Genomic DNA, 15539 nt, shown 5'->3' with positions numbered 1-15539 from the left:
AACAAGTAGACCGCAACCAATAACAACAACAAACAGACCGCATTTAATAATTCAGTTATAATCTGATTACTGTATTAATATTAGTAAGCGCCGCATACAAACATACAAATATTGCGGTCATGCTTCATTGCTAATGATACGTAAATCGCTGTACGAAAATATGACAACAACATCACAAATAATAGATAAAACCGTACACAAGTGAGTGTTTTGGGCTCGTTAATTTCTCGATGACCACTCGATGACCACGAGATGACAACGGATGGACGAAGGAAGTATACTTAGCTGATTGGCTACTTATGGGTGACGCAATTGCTTTCTGTGTCTCCGGGATCGAGTGGTGCAACGACTAGAAGAACTTAGTTGTACTTGTACTACTCTTTGGCAGAACTACTATTCGGACAGAGAAGCCTCTCTAGTTGATATAAATGGGAGTGTAGAGATCGGAGTGATTCGTATATTTTAATATATGGAGTCTCATGATGGGCTCTCTGCTTGGGTAGTTCGATTCCCTCTATAAATGTTGTACGTTTGCGGCCTTCTACTTCTGGTTGAAGGTCGCTCGCGGTGTGAGTTAGAATGGGCCGGAGAACAATTTTTAAAAATACTTGGGCTTTCAGTGTGGGAGTGGACATATCGATGGAAAAAGCGGTGACATTGTTGCTTACGGACAGATTATAGCCGGTTCGTTCACCGATTGTCCAGGTTTTCTGCATCTATCTGATAGGTCAGGATGTTTTTGTGGGGCGCGGGTTGCGAATTGAGTACATGTTATTGCAGAATTCCCGCTGCACTCAGACATTAGGGATCTGGGTGGTATGGGAATTGGACTGATGGACGTTTAGATGATTTCCACTAGTCGGATTGCCGAACAATTAGGGTTGTTTGCAAGTGAATTGTTTAAGCGGGGACGGCGTTTAACTGGGTATTAGGGTTAGTTTCTTGTGTGACTGGTGTGTGCGTGTAATGTGCGTATGGGTCCAACCCTTAACCATCAGTTCAGTGCAGTATGGAAGCTCAACTGATAGTAATTTCGCGTACGAGGTCTGACCGGAGACTTAATTCTGATGTCACGAGGAGTGGGAGCCCTTGTAGTTTGTTCCAACCTGCTCATGTAGACCGGTCCCTCGGGGAGTACGGAAGATTAATCAATAGGCAAGTGAAGGCAGATTTCAACTACTATCTTCCATTGGCGCAACTTATTGCGGCACCTTGGAAGGCAAAATTATAAACTATAACAACAGTTATATTCTTAACCTAAAAAATACTCTGAATTGAGCGCAGCCATTAATTATACAACGATCAACTTTACGAGTACAAGCGCTCTAATTCAAATGTGCCCGCGCGTTTTACTTATAAATCTTTTATTGCAACATAAAACTGTTAAACATGACTATTGCCATAAATCCGGCATTTTCTCAAGTTTCCATGAATCTTGCCACTTACAATTTTCTACAATGTCTCTACACAATTGCCGCCGTCTCCGCTTAGTGGTGGACGCCACATGCAGCTTACGCGTCTCTTCGCGTCACAGCTCGCCCCGTCGATGGTTGCTCCAACTGTCAGTTGCTTATCTCAACACGTTCGCTCGTCAAATGAGGCGCAAGTCGCTGTTGTTGTTGCTGCGAGCAAACAATGTCCCAGTGCAAGCAGAGCTTCCGTGATAAGTAGCAATATTGCGACACTTTACCGCCACCATTACTAAATATAAACACATCGAGCTTGCAGCAGGGCATGTAGCCCGTTGACGACTTGTCACTGCAAGCGGGGTAGGGGAGCGACAACGGCATGAGGAAGCTGCGAGTTTATGTCGTCTGCGCGGACACATTGTTGCACAATTAATTGAGCGCATGCAGCATTTATGAAATATATACTGTTACATCATGGGCAGGGCTGCCAGCAACGACAACACCATCACCACCATTAAATATGTGGCAATCGTTGGCAACGCGTTGAGGATGTGAAAATATTTAATTGAGAATATTGCCGTTATTGGCCAACAAAATTGTGACAGTGGCTTTTACAGCGTGCAAAGTTTATATGCGCGTTCCAACGACCACTTTGTCCTTACCATAGATATATGAACATATGACGAACTTTATGACTCATGTTTTTGCAGATTTCGAAGTGAGGACAGCATGTGGGAGACGCTCTTACCGAAGCTTCTCACTTATTCACACCGAAATGGCAAATGAGTGCAACAAGTTGCAGCGGCATGGAATGCAGTGTTTGTTGCACGTAAGGCACGTGCTGCATTTCAATGTGGTCGTATGTGCAATAACCGTAAATTGTGGAAATATATGAGATGGTGCAATTTAACTGGTCAGAGTGGACAGAGAGAAAGAGAGTTATAGAGAGATGGGGAAAGGAATAGAGGATGTTAGAGAAAATAACAGCACTTAAGGGGCTACATGGGTTTCCTCAGATAAGAACAGCCTTTTACACCAATTTTTTCGTCATATTAAAAATAAAATATTTTATTCAAATTTTTTGTTATTACAAGCATACACTATTAAAAAGTAAATTCAGAAATTTGCGGGAAAATATTTTAAATTTGACTATGGCGACGCCATTTCCGGTGACTCCTCAAAAAAAAGATGCGCCCGTGTTGGCAATAATTATAGAATCATCTAAAGTGAAAAAACGTGTTTTAGTTAAAACCATAACTTTGAACTTGGAAGAAAAAAAAATGAAAATTGGATTTTAGGCAGGCCAACTGACTTCAAAAACGCAGTTTCTAGAAAAAAGCGTTTAAAGACGGCGCACTTGGCCTAGCTAGCCTCGAGCGCACATGTCCTCAAAGCTGTATCTCCGAAACTATTACTCTTATCAACTTGAAATATTCTAGAAGTGTTGTAGAATTTAATAAGACAGAAAAAAACGATTTTTGAAACTCATAAATCCATGTAACCGCTTAAGATCAGCCGATACCAGCGATAGGTTCTGCTAGGATATCATAGAACTTTTTTGAAAACACTAGATTTTGACGTTGTTGTTGTTGTTATTGCAGTGAACAAAACTGCAGTAATTCGGAACAATGTTGCCGAGTTGAGAGTCCTTAGTCAGGTAAAAATCTATCGTGTCGACTATCGTAGGAACGCATTATGGGCTTGTTTCTACAAACAGCTCTCAGTGTTCTCATTCAGAATAACATATGACAGTCTTCTAAAAGAGAGGTGAAAATCAAAAAAGAATGTTTGCCTTTAGTTTTGATAATTTTAAACTATATTTTTCAACATTTTTTCTAGTCGCGGTGCTGTGGTACTCTTGGGTGATCCAGAGCTCGTAAACTTTTCCGTTTAATTGAATAAAATTACTGCAAGTTAATCGCTCCAACAAATGCCACGCAATTTGATAATGCATTTTTAATTGCCGAAGTTAAGCCGCAGCTAATTCTTCGCAAAGTGTGTTGGCAATAAACGTTCCGAGTACAACAGCATTACTGTGACCCATCAGGTACTGTGCAAGAAGTTGTCTTTGTTTCCACACAATTAAATCGAGAGCAAGATTACTAGCAACAAGGGCACGAACCGCAAAGTAATTCACCGAAAAAAGCTCATTACACTGAAACTCTCCAAAAACACCAGCAGACATTTGGCCACAAAAATAGCAGCAAAGTCATTGAATTGTTTACAAACAAACGGAAAGTTCACGCAAAAGTCAAAGCTGGTGAAGGCCGCCACGCGCTTCTTAACAATCGAGACAACAATAGCATGAAGCAACAACAGCAATCACGCGTAACGCACATTGCAGGCATCTTCTACAATGAAGACGTCATTAAGCGCCAGATAGCAGAATTGAAATCTCGATGTGTCTCTAATGACGCGACGATTAGCAGCCACAGCCGCCACTAAAGCGGCCATGGCCGTTCTTTACATTCTTCCTTCTGGCTTTTAGCTAATGCTATGCCTGTTGTCTAAGGCTGCGTGCACATCTCTACGCCGTCAAGATATTAATTTCCGCTTCCACCAACTTTTCCACAGCAGTTTCGCTTTCGTATTCGCATTTCTCTTTGTCCATTCCCTTTCCGTGATATTTATAGACGAGCATTCATCCTGCTTAAAATGATTACACTTCTCGGCTTTCCATTGGCTTTTGTTTACGTGAAACTGCAAATTGAATTTCGCTCTTTGTCTGGCGTCGTTGCGCATCGCGAATGGTGAGTGTTGAACGGTGAATGGCGTGCCGGTGTTGGTGACGTCATCCGTTGAACACCTGCCGCCTAAAGGATTGCCGCATGTTATTATTACTATTTGTGCTTGCTTTTGATCTTTGTTTGTTTCTGTTGTTGTCGTTTGGCATTCCACACACATAAATGGGGATTTCTACTGTTGATATAATATTTTATTGCCACTCGAACAAATGGGCGCACACCTTTCATTCGCCAGTGCAAGTAGCAGTTGTTCTTCATATTTTATTGCTCTTTTAAGTCGAAATAATGTTGAATCTTAAACTTTTGTAAATTTATACAACAAATATAGAACATTTGAACATGAGTTTACGTGTTTCAAAAAATCGATTTGCGCCGTCTTAACGTGTTTTTCTCGAAATTGTAGTTTTGAAGTCGGTTGGTAAGATTTCTCGTGAACTGCCATACTCAACCGAATTTTGTGAAATTTAAATTTTTTTCGATTACAACTATTTTAAAAAAATTACGCGATATTCTAAATTTTTTGTAAAAATATCTGCCAAAATCTAATTTTCAGTTTTTTCCTTCGTTCAAGTTCTATGTTAAAGTTGTAACTAAAGCACATATTTTTCCCTTTTAGATGATCCTGTCTTTTCCGAGGGGACACCAGAAATGGCGTCGCAATGGCCAAGATTAAATATTTTTATGTAAACATTTTAGAATATCTTTGTTAATAGTGTAGGTTTGTAATGATAAAAAATTCGAATAAAATGTTTTATTTTTTTTTTAAATTGTTTTTACACGAGGAAACCCATGTAACCCCTTAATATACTAATACTAGGTTTCGCATTTTCATTACCATGCTAGCCGAGCCCATCTAAAACGTTGATTTAATGGTTTTCTAAAGTTTTACCAACAAAATTATGTTTACACTTAAAAATAAAAGCTTTAATGAAAGCTCCTAGAAGGAGGCTTCAGCAACCCTATAAAATACATACTATATTATATAATATATACTTGTAGTATATATGTAAATAATCAGCATGACGAGCTGAGTGGATTTAGCCATGTCCGTCTGTCTCTCAGTTTTCGAGATATCGATCTCAAACTTTGCATAGGTCTTTTTATACTCTCGCAACAATGTTGCTAAAGAGAGTATTATAGTTTTGTTCACATAACGGTTGTTTGTAAGTCCTAAAACTAAAAGAGTCAGATATAGGGTTATACATATATACCAAAGTGATCAGGGTGACGAGTAGAGTTGAAATCCGGATGTCTGTCTGTCCGTCCGTCCGTCTGTCCGTCTGTCCGTGCAAGCTGTAACTTGAGTAAAAATTGAGATATCATGATGAGACTTGGTACTCGTATTTCTTGGCTCCATAAGAAGGTTAAGTTCGAAGATGGGCAAAATCGGCCCACTGCCACGCCCACAAAATGGCGAAAACCGAAAACCTATAAAGTGTCATAACTAAGCCATAAATAAAGATATTAAAGTGAAATTTGGCAAAAAGGATCGCATTAGGGAGGGGCATATTTGGCCGTAATTTTTTGGAAAAGAGGGCGTGGCCCMGCCCCCTACTAAGTTTTTTGTACATATCTGGGAAACTGCTACAGCTATGTCAACCAAACTCTATAGAGTCGTTTCCTTCAGGCATTTTCGTATACAGCTYAAAAATGGAAGAAATCGGATAATAACCACGCCCACCTCCCATACAAAGTTTATGTTGAAAATCACTAAAAGTGTGTTAACCGACTAACGAAAAACGTCAAAAACACTAAATTTTACGGAAGAAATGGCAGAAGGAAGCTGCACCCAGGCTTTTTTTAAAAATTGAAAATGGGCGTGGCGACGCCCAATAAAATTCGGTAAGTAATATTTTCTTAACACCCTGATGACATGTACGAAATATGGGTGAAATCGGTTCACAACCACGCCTTCTTCCAATATAACGCCATTCCATCTGATGCCTTCTCTGTATAATATATACATTAGGAACCAATGATGATAGCGGAATAAAACTTTACACAAATACGGTATTTGAGCTGAGGTATCCCTTGTGGAAAAATTGTCGTGATCGGACTATAACTTTTCAATGCAATTAAAATAAATGAAAATACAATTCAATACTCAAAGTACACAAATTGATCTAATCTAATTAATTTACAGCAAAATAAAAAAAATATGTAAATGACGGATAATGAAATCTCGATTATCACTTTATCATGCGAGAGTATAAAATGTTCGGTGACACCCGAACTTAGCCCTTCCTTACTTGTTTTCTTCTTGAAGCTGCTCATTCTTCGGAACAGTGGATATCGGAAAACTATAGCCTATAGCTGCCATACAAATTGGACGATTGAAAAAAGTGCTTGTATAGAAATCTCTATCATTTGACAGGATACCTCCGGAAAGTTTGATCGAATCACTATAGCATATATCTGTCATGTTAACCAAATTCTCATAACGAATATTTTGTATTTGTCAAGGGCATTATGGCTGCGGTGCGAACGAAGATAATGTTTTTTATATTTTTGCTTGCCGTCACTTTACATATTATATTGCGAAGAGACAGCTAATGCTAAACACTTGTAAATACTCTAATGTTTTCCTAACTTCATAAGCTAAAAATAGCACCGCTCCAATCAATAGTAACAGCAGACCCAGTCAGAGTGCCACTCTCGTTCCTGACAGCCACCCTGCCAAGTTTTATTTAACATATTTTCGCATATATATTAACTCATTTGTTTATTATTATAAACGTTTGCGATGTGCCGAAGCCGGATGGCAGGAACAGTGTCAGCAGACGAACACATCCTTTACAACTGCGAGTGGAACAAGAGCAACAGCAATCAAGCAAACATTCGTTTTGTATGTATGCGTGGATATAAATGCGAATATATGTATATACATATGTGTGTTTATTCCGGATATGAGAGTCATAGTTACAAAAATAAATCCCTTAACTACATTGAAGTGGTTGTTTGTCCAGATGTAAGCGTGTATTTCTCTGTAAATTGGATGAAAGCAACGGACACACTTTATATCATATTTATGTATATCATGTACAAACTTGGTCACGGTATATCACTTTTACAAAAAACTGCGTAACAAAATACATACAAAATATAATAAGCATAACAACAAAGCTAAATAGCAACATTTGATCCAAGTTTACATATACACTTATTTACAAGTATTTGAGTATTTTTATGTTTTGGCTGATTTCAGAAATTAGCGTTAGGGATGTAAGACCCACAACAAATAGTTGAGTAAATAGTATATGCATATACATACATACTTGTATGTACAGTTATGAGCATTGAAATAGTAGTGGCTTTTGCCAAGGAGAGTTTTGCTTGCCTTTTTGTTTTTTGTATGAAATTGCCGTCGATCATTATACTAGTTATATTCTCTGAAGTGTAACGGTCCTGTTATACACAACAATAAGTACATATGTGCCGTACATTAACGGCATTTGCAGGGATAAGCCTTCATATAGAAATAGAACATAAGGATTGTGTGTCTAAAAAGTATGAACTACTTTAAGCAGATATGGTTTTCTTGAAATTAAAAAAACGGCTTTTTCATATTTTCAAATTTTAATTATTCAATAATATGTACATATGTGCACAAGAGAAAATTAATATTTCGGACATATGCAAAGGTATTTTGGAATTATTGGACTAATTTGGTTGAAATTTTTAGAAATTTTTTCTTTATACACTTGGCTAACTTACATTGTGACAAAAAAGTACAGGGAATATGTTATTTATTTTTTTATGTAATTCTAAGTACTTTCGAGAACTATCCATATCCCCAAATTTCAATTTTTATTATTTTTAAAAACTCCGTATCAGGCAAAAAAGTGGTACAAAAATTATTTTTTTTTAGTCAGTCGCCAATTCGTGAAAATTATTTTTCCCCACTTTTGCGTAGAACCAGACACGGCGACATTATTCCGAGATACATAATTCATTTTAGTTTTAATTTGTTGGCAGGGTGGAATCCTATGTTTCATCAAATGATTTTTGAAATTTTTCTTTTATGATTTTTTCCTTTATTCTTGAATTAAATAGCTAATGAATTGTGAATAGTAGAAAAATTAATTGTTTTTTTACGAAATTTCAAAAAGTACATGAAATTCATGCCTCTAGCTTAGAATATCAGTCAATGCATTCCCGTTAAATGGCGCTGGTGTCAGAATACATACAAATATTTATTAGTACTAAGCTGAAAAAGTCAAAATGTGGCAACAAAAGTTTCTAAACACACACACAACTAAAAATCATATTTACATATTTCTATCCCAGTGCCAACTGTTATGTAACTCCAATAGTATAACATGACCCCGTGTATCCGGTAGACTTAACTTCGCGGGAATGAAGTGAGTCAGTGTAATCAACTGCTTCGAGAAGCTTAACGTGTTCTATCACAAAGGAATGAGAAACTAAAAGAGAGAAATGATTTCCACTACAAACCAGATCGTAGAACGTTGCCACGGATACTAAAGCTAGAAATTCAATGATAAATATAATAAGCTTTAGCAGTTCCGTAATATAATTTTAGAGATGTAATGACAAACAAATACATGAAGCTACAGAAAAGTCCACGCTATCTCCGCACGAAACCTCGAATACAACAGAAGACTTCGCTAAGAGGAAATAACTTCAAAAATATAAAAAGCATCACAAAGAAACTAAATATATGTACGATATATGGAAAAAACAACAGCTGCAGAAGTAAAGGAATCAAAAGTGAGATGATAAAATGAAACTAATACGCTTTGAGTGCGAAAAAGAACACACACACAGACAGGCGCACAAACACAGATGTGCAAAAGGAACAAGCCTATCTCGTTAACAGCATCACAATGATAACAAGTCAAGACGATTGAAGTATTACTACAGCAATAAAAAGAACAAAGAAAAAGGAAATAAAAACACAACACCAACAATCCGATACGGTTGAGGTCAAATAACTTATAAACTAACATGGCTTGGTACAAAGGCATTAAATAAGTCTTAGGAAACAGCACAAGAAAAAAGGACGAACCACAAGCAATGCAAACGGCACTAAGATGACTTGCGTGTATGTGTGCGTGCATATACGAGTATACTTTGATGCTTCTTATCAGCCAGGTCAGTGAACTCACCAGTCAATTGAGCACTAAAATTCGCATCAAGAGGGCAATAAAACGCATCTCTGGAAATAAAACAGTGCTGCTGTTCTTTTCTCTCCTGCGAACAACCACAAATCAGCAAACACACACAAAGGCACATTGAAATTTTGCAATCCTGCAGCCAATACTCTCGTCATCAACACCAGCTGCCTACAAGCTAATGCTGTCTGCAATAAAAAAGCTTAAGAAATAAAGGCTCCTCAGCGTTGTACTCTTACATAATTGTAATCATCACAACATTACCGCGGCTTAAGTTCATCAAGCGATGTTCAACACATACATACAGGCAAAAGCACAAAGCTTGCAGAGTTTCGACACTGGCAAAGTCAAAAATCGGTGTGGGTGGCAGTGAACTCGGTTTGTGCCGTTATATTTACACTCTTATGTATGTATGTATGTGTGTAGCACTGATATTGATTGATTTTACCATTCAAATGTTTTAAATAGCAGTTTATCTATTTTTCCGAAGGTCCTTTTCCCGTTTCCGTTAACATGTTTTGTCCCGAGGTCATTGCTTCGCAGAGTCAGTGACTCCTGAATATTATTACAATTTGCCGTTTTGATTGATCAGCTACTTCCATATGAGAATATTTAGTGTTGTTCCAATTTGAATGCTGGATTTGCTATGTGCTATATGTGGAAGCCATAATATTTAAAAGGACGCGAAAAAGATGCTGCTACAAACATACAAAATTCAACAAAATTAATCAATAATATTGAAGAAATGTATTCTTTGCCCTTGCCTCCAAAATTTGCCATTTAAAGACAAGGAAATCAAATGGACCGTTAATGAAGAGGCATATTAAAAGCGATTGAGTGAAGGAAATCAGGCTGGTGGCATAATATTCGATCCTCCCCAAATGTAGTACGGATCTTCTTCTCTTTACTGGCGTAGACACAGCTTACGCGGTTATAGTCGAGTTAACAACAGCGCACCAATCGTTTCTTCTTTTAGCAATTTGGCGACAATTCGAGAATCCAAGTACAGACACGTCCATCTCCAACTGACCTCTCCAACGGATTGGAGGTCTTCCTCTTTCTCTGCTTCCTCCGGCGGGTACTGCGTCGAAAACTTTCAGAGCTGGAGTGTAGCCACTGTCTTTTAATTCGCTGAACTATGTTAATGTCGTCGTATATCTCATACAGCTCTTCGTTCCATCGAATGCGATATTCGCCGTTGCCAATGTGCAAAGCACCATACATCTTCCGCAGAAACTTTCTCTCGAAAACTCGTAGCGTCGCCTCAGAGTTTGGATTTTGTTAGTCGAGGGAGGACTCTACTTCTCAATTGCATACTCATTCCGAAGTAGCACCTGTTGGTAAGAGTTATTCTATGTTGGATTTCGAGGCTGTTATTGTTGTTGTTGTTGTTGTTAATACTGGTTTCAAGGTAGACGACTTCGAAGATATGACTGTCAACAGTGACGTGAGAGCCTAGTCACGAGAGCAAGGATGATAGGAGATATTTCGTCTTGCCCTCATACACTAACAGATCCATTTACTTCACTTCCTTATCCATTCTGGAGAAAGCAGAACTAAAGGCGAGGATGTGATACGGGTAGCATTAGTTATTATTATTGTTGTAGCCGTAAACGGTTGTCGCCGAATAATATTCAGAGTGCTGCCGTACTGACAATTTTTGGCCAGAATAAAAATTCATTGTCCTTTAAGGCAACTAATGAAGAATTATTATGATAAATTATTTAATAAGAGTTTGATAAATTCCATTTTTTCTCAAGTTAACCTGAACAACTTTTGCATTAGAAGAGAAATAGGTTTATATGCTTTTTTAATTCGATAAAAAGTTGTCGCGTCAATTAATAAAATGCTAAAGTGCAAGCCATTTAATTTCATTAATTTTAATTTAGACAGCAAAACCGCAACAACAAATATTCATTTGAATGCACTGAGCATAGATGTTTACAAACCTATTTAAAAGTTCTGGCAGGCATTCTGATTATGAGCAAAAACCGCTAACGCACATACATACGTAGTCACTTATGCACCTATATAAAAATTCCAGCTTAACTTCTCTGAATTAACTGCGGTAAGCCCGCAATGGCCTATCAATTTTTAATTCGCTCGAAAGCGTTAAATGCGTCATTACTTTAATATTGAATTAATTAAATATTTTAATTATTTATGCGACAGTTTGCCATACGCTGAGTTCCACCATAAAGGATTGAACAAACGAACTATGACAAATTTCCAAACAGTAAAAAAACTAAGGGTTCTCCTTCGAGCCGGATTTGAACCAGCGACCTATGGATGTCTGCACTGCAGCGACCGACAGTTTGTGTGATCGCCGCGCCAACGTTATTAATGTTGATGCAAGCTAATTCTGACTACAGTCCACCGCTCTACCAACTGAGCTATCGAAGGCAGTTGGGCGTTCGCGTTCATTCCGTCGTTTCGCTTTTCATTCACATCAACTTTCATATATGTATGTATATATCGGCACTTCTGTGGGGGCTACATACAAATTTGGGTGCGTTCGTATGTCTGTGGATAAACCGACGAGTCTATTTCCATTTGGACGACTCACATAATTTGTTTCTCCAAACCGCATGTCTCTTGCTTTTCACTGCTCTTCCAATGCCTATTGCTACATTCTCTTCTCATCTCCTGTTTAGCAACACACACTTTCTCCAACTATGAGATCGCAAATGGCAACTGGTTCTGCGCTCAGCTAGCGACAACACTCTGCCAATTTATGACCGTTCAATTAATCGTACTCTAAGTTTATTGTTTCTGCACTCACTTGTACCTCTCTCCATGAATATTGCAAGCTTTTGCCTATTTACGAGCTCATTGCGCTTTCTCTTGCTTCTCGTTTGCATCATCGCTAGCCGCCCGTCCTTCACTTGTTGCCGATCACATACTATATATACAAACATTTATGCATCCAATTTCACTTAGCGCGCTATTTTTAGTTACTGGAGAGCGGACCAGCTTCTCGCTATTATTTGCGATGCGCGCATTGTTTCTCAGCCAGGTGAATAGATCATGCTTAATTAATACGGACAGTTGTATTTGTAAACAAAGTATTTGATTACTTGAGATTAAAGAAAGCGTTATTTTGTTTCGGCTATTTTGAAGAATGGTCACCTTTTACGGTTCTCCTAAGCAAATCATTTTTGATATGCAAACATTTTGCCTTTTTCTGAAACGAACTTTATCTGGACCCATCTATTTTTTATCCCTAAGTTAGCAATATTAGCGGTAAATACTTTGAACTGGGGAATGATCTAGTAGAAGAAGAAGTAGTTTTCGCAAGCGAAGCCAGGTCCTTCTCCACCTGATCTTTCCAAAGGAGTGGAGGTCTTCTTTTTCCTCTGCTCCCTTCGGCACGTACTGCGTCAAATACATCCAGAGCTGTAGTGTTTTCATCTATTAGGACGACATGACCTAGCCAGCGTCGCATCTGTCTCTTAATTCGCTGAACCACATCAATGTCGTCGTATAACTCGTGCAGCTCATCATTTCATCGAATGCGATATTCGCCGAAACCAACGCGCAAAAGACCATAAATCTTTCGCAGAACCTTTCTCTAGAAAACTCGTAACGTCGTCTTATCAGCTGTTGTCATCGTTCATTCCTCTGCACCATATAACAGGACGGGGATGATGAGTGACTTGCCGAGTTTGGTTTTTGTTCGTCGAGAGACACTTTACTTTTCTATTGCCTACTCAATACGGAGTACCACCTGTTGGCAAGAGTTATTCTATGTTGGATTTCGAGGCTGACATTGTTGTTGCTATTAATGCTGGTTCCAAGATAGACGAAACTATCTACAACTTCGAAGTTATGAATGTCAACAGTGACTTGTGACTCAAGTCGCGAGTGCATCGAATGTTTGTTTGACGACAGGAGATATTTCGTCTTGCCCTCGTTCACCACCAGAGCCAGCTTCGCTACCTTATCCAGTCTGGAGGAGGCCAGTGAAGCTCTTTTGATATTAATTCATAAACATTACCCATATAACTGTATAAAATCTCGTAGACTTAAGACCGCAAGTAGTCGCTGAACGAACAAAGAAAAATCAGATTTTTTAACCAATTTGGCTCATAAGTTTTGCTAAGCGTAAGGAAAAATTAGTCAAACACTTAAGTGGCGCCAGTTTGAAATGATCAGCCAAAATGGAATGTAGGATCCAATATTGATATTCTCAGAGCTTTAAAAGCGTTAAATCTACGATGTTTCAATGTGGAAATTTTCGCAGATTAAAAATGATGATAACTCAAACTACTGCGTTTAGTTGATTTAATGTCTCCCAGTGCTGAATATTCGGACATTTTTGACTTCGATATTCGCATATATTTCTATTTTTGATGTTTGGAGGAAAACCCCAAGTTGCTAATCTGTCTTTAAAGTGCACAAAAACAGAGACAAATTGTTATTGTTGTTGGTAGTTTGTTATCTCTTTAACTGCTAATGAAACTTTGCCGTTGTCTTAGGTTAGTGACAGGTTCTTTACTGACTTTAACAAATCCCACATGACTCCATAATCGGCCAGCAATGCAACTAACCACTTGGGTATCAAAAGCAAGAATAACAAAAATAGCAGCATGAAAACGCAGCATGCCACAAACAGTAAAAACCCCTTAGCTCATAGTAGTCGCAGCAAAATGGTAAGTGAGTGACCGCTTAAACTTTCAATGACAATGTCCTGTGCATTAACCGCCAGTGGATTACGACCGGCACACGCTCGGCAGCGCCAGCGCCAAAGCATGCGTGTGGCACACACTCCGCAGACAGCAGCAATTGCTAAGTTACAAAGTGGTATTATTATAAAATAGTTCAGTTCTATTTTTTCGCTTTAGTTTCTCAAGTAAAGTGCAGAAACAAATGCGGCAAGAGATGCGATGACTGGAAAGGATGGCAGGGATAATAGCTAATGCCAGCAACTTGTCCAGTTCATTCGTTCTTATATATATAGTATGTACTTGCAAGTATGTATGTAAGCTCTTTCTATCTGTGCACTTAAATAGTTAAGATTATGGAGGATTGTAAGGACATTCGTATGTCTCAGGGAGGTATAACAACTTTAAGTAGAAAAGAAAAAATACAGAACAGTGTATTATAAGCGAAGTTATCTGATGGAAAACATCATCAATTTTTAAATCGATGAATTTATCTAGTTGCACTGCGTCCGAAGAGTGTCTCTCTGCAAAAGTCATTCCAAGTTGTTGATATATTTGTATATGTATGTACATACATCTATACCTGTTACCTGCAAGCACTGTGAAGTGGACTTTAATTTAAATTTGCTTTAATCTTAAGTTTTGAATAATTGGTAGAGTATTCGACGCAGGACTCACCGTGAGAAGTAGAGGAAGAACCGTTCCGTTCCGTTCGAAAAACCAGGTAGAAAAGGATCTGGCTTCGCTTGGAATTTCCAATTGACGCCACATTGTAAAAAGAAGAACCGACTGGCACGCTGTTTCTATGAGAGTAAGGAAGAAGAAGTACGCCATTTTATGACCGAAAATTTTTTAAATCTATCCTAAAATATTGAAGCCCCTAGACACCGAATATTTCCACCGCAGTATGTGTAGTTGACTTGTGATCAAAAATATTAATCAATATGTGAGATATATAATTGAAAATCAGGCATAATCTTTCTCTGTGTATCACTGTACCCTTGCAAACTAAAGAAGAAAAATCGCCTTTTTTCGAGTTCCCCTTTTGACGCTGTCGGGTTAAGAAGAAGCAAGCTGTTCTAGCTATAAAGATAAGGACAGCAACCTTATAATTCGGCACGGCTGTGTAATTTGTACCTTAGTTGTTGTAACACATTGTTGTTGCCCCAACATTTTTCATATTTTATTGAGTTGTCCTCGCTACACAAATCTTAAATTCTGAAAATATTTGTTAACGCATATTTGAATGCACAGAATCCACAAAAACATACAACAACGGCAATAATTCGCTATACATACAACAATAAAAGCAAAACCAAGCGTTTTAAAACGTTTGAAAAATGTACATTTATGTTTATATTTGCTGATAAATTGAAAATTTCATGATTGCAGACAAATAGTCTGCGCGACAATGAAGCGACCTTAACGGAATTGACGCCAACCTACGAAAGCGGTCGCGCATCACGAGCGCCATAAAATAAAACAAATAAATACTTGAAGTGTTGCGTCCTCTTGCCGTCGAAAGCGGCAGATTTGTATTTGCGTGTGTGTGTGTATGTGTGGGTAAATAGCAAGTGGAGGTGGACT

The 15539-nt window shown here is 38.2% G+C and overlaps 1 non-coding gene across 1 annotated transcript; it reads right to left on the bottom strand.

The window, feature by feature from the left end:
• Nucleotides 1-11543: 11543 nt before the first annotated feature.
• On the bottom strand, nucleotides 11544-11691 carry Trnay-gua. The gene is made up of 2 exons: nucleotides 11655-11691; nucleotides 11544-11579 (listed from the first exon to the last, which is right to left on the bottom strand). It is a non-coding gene; the product is annotated as a tRNA-Tyr (tRNA).
• Nucleotides 11692-15539: the final 3848 nt, after the last annotated feature.

Source organism: Bactrocera latifrons, unplaced genomic scaffold (assembly GCF_001853355.1).
Source record: "Bactrocera latifrons isolate USDA-ARS-PBARC rearing strain unplaced genomic scaffold, ASM185335v1 scaffold_34, whole genome shotgun sequence".
NCBI lineage: Eukaryota > Metazoa > Arthropoda > Insecta > Diptera > Tephritidae > Bactrocera > Bactrocera latifrons.
Note: the sequence above shows the minus strand (reverse complement) of the source record. Positions and strands in the feature narration are given on the sequence as shown.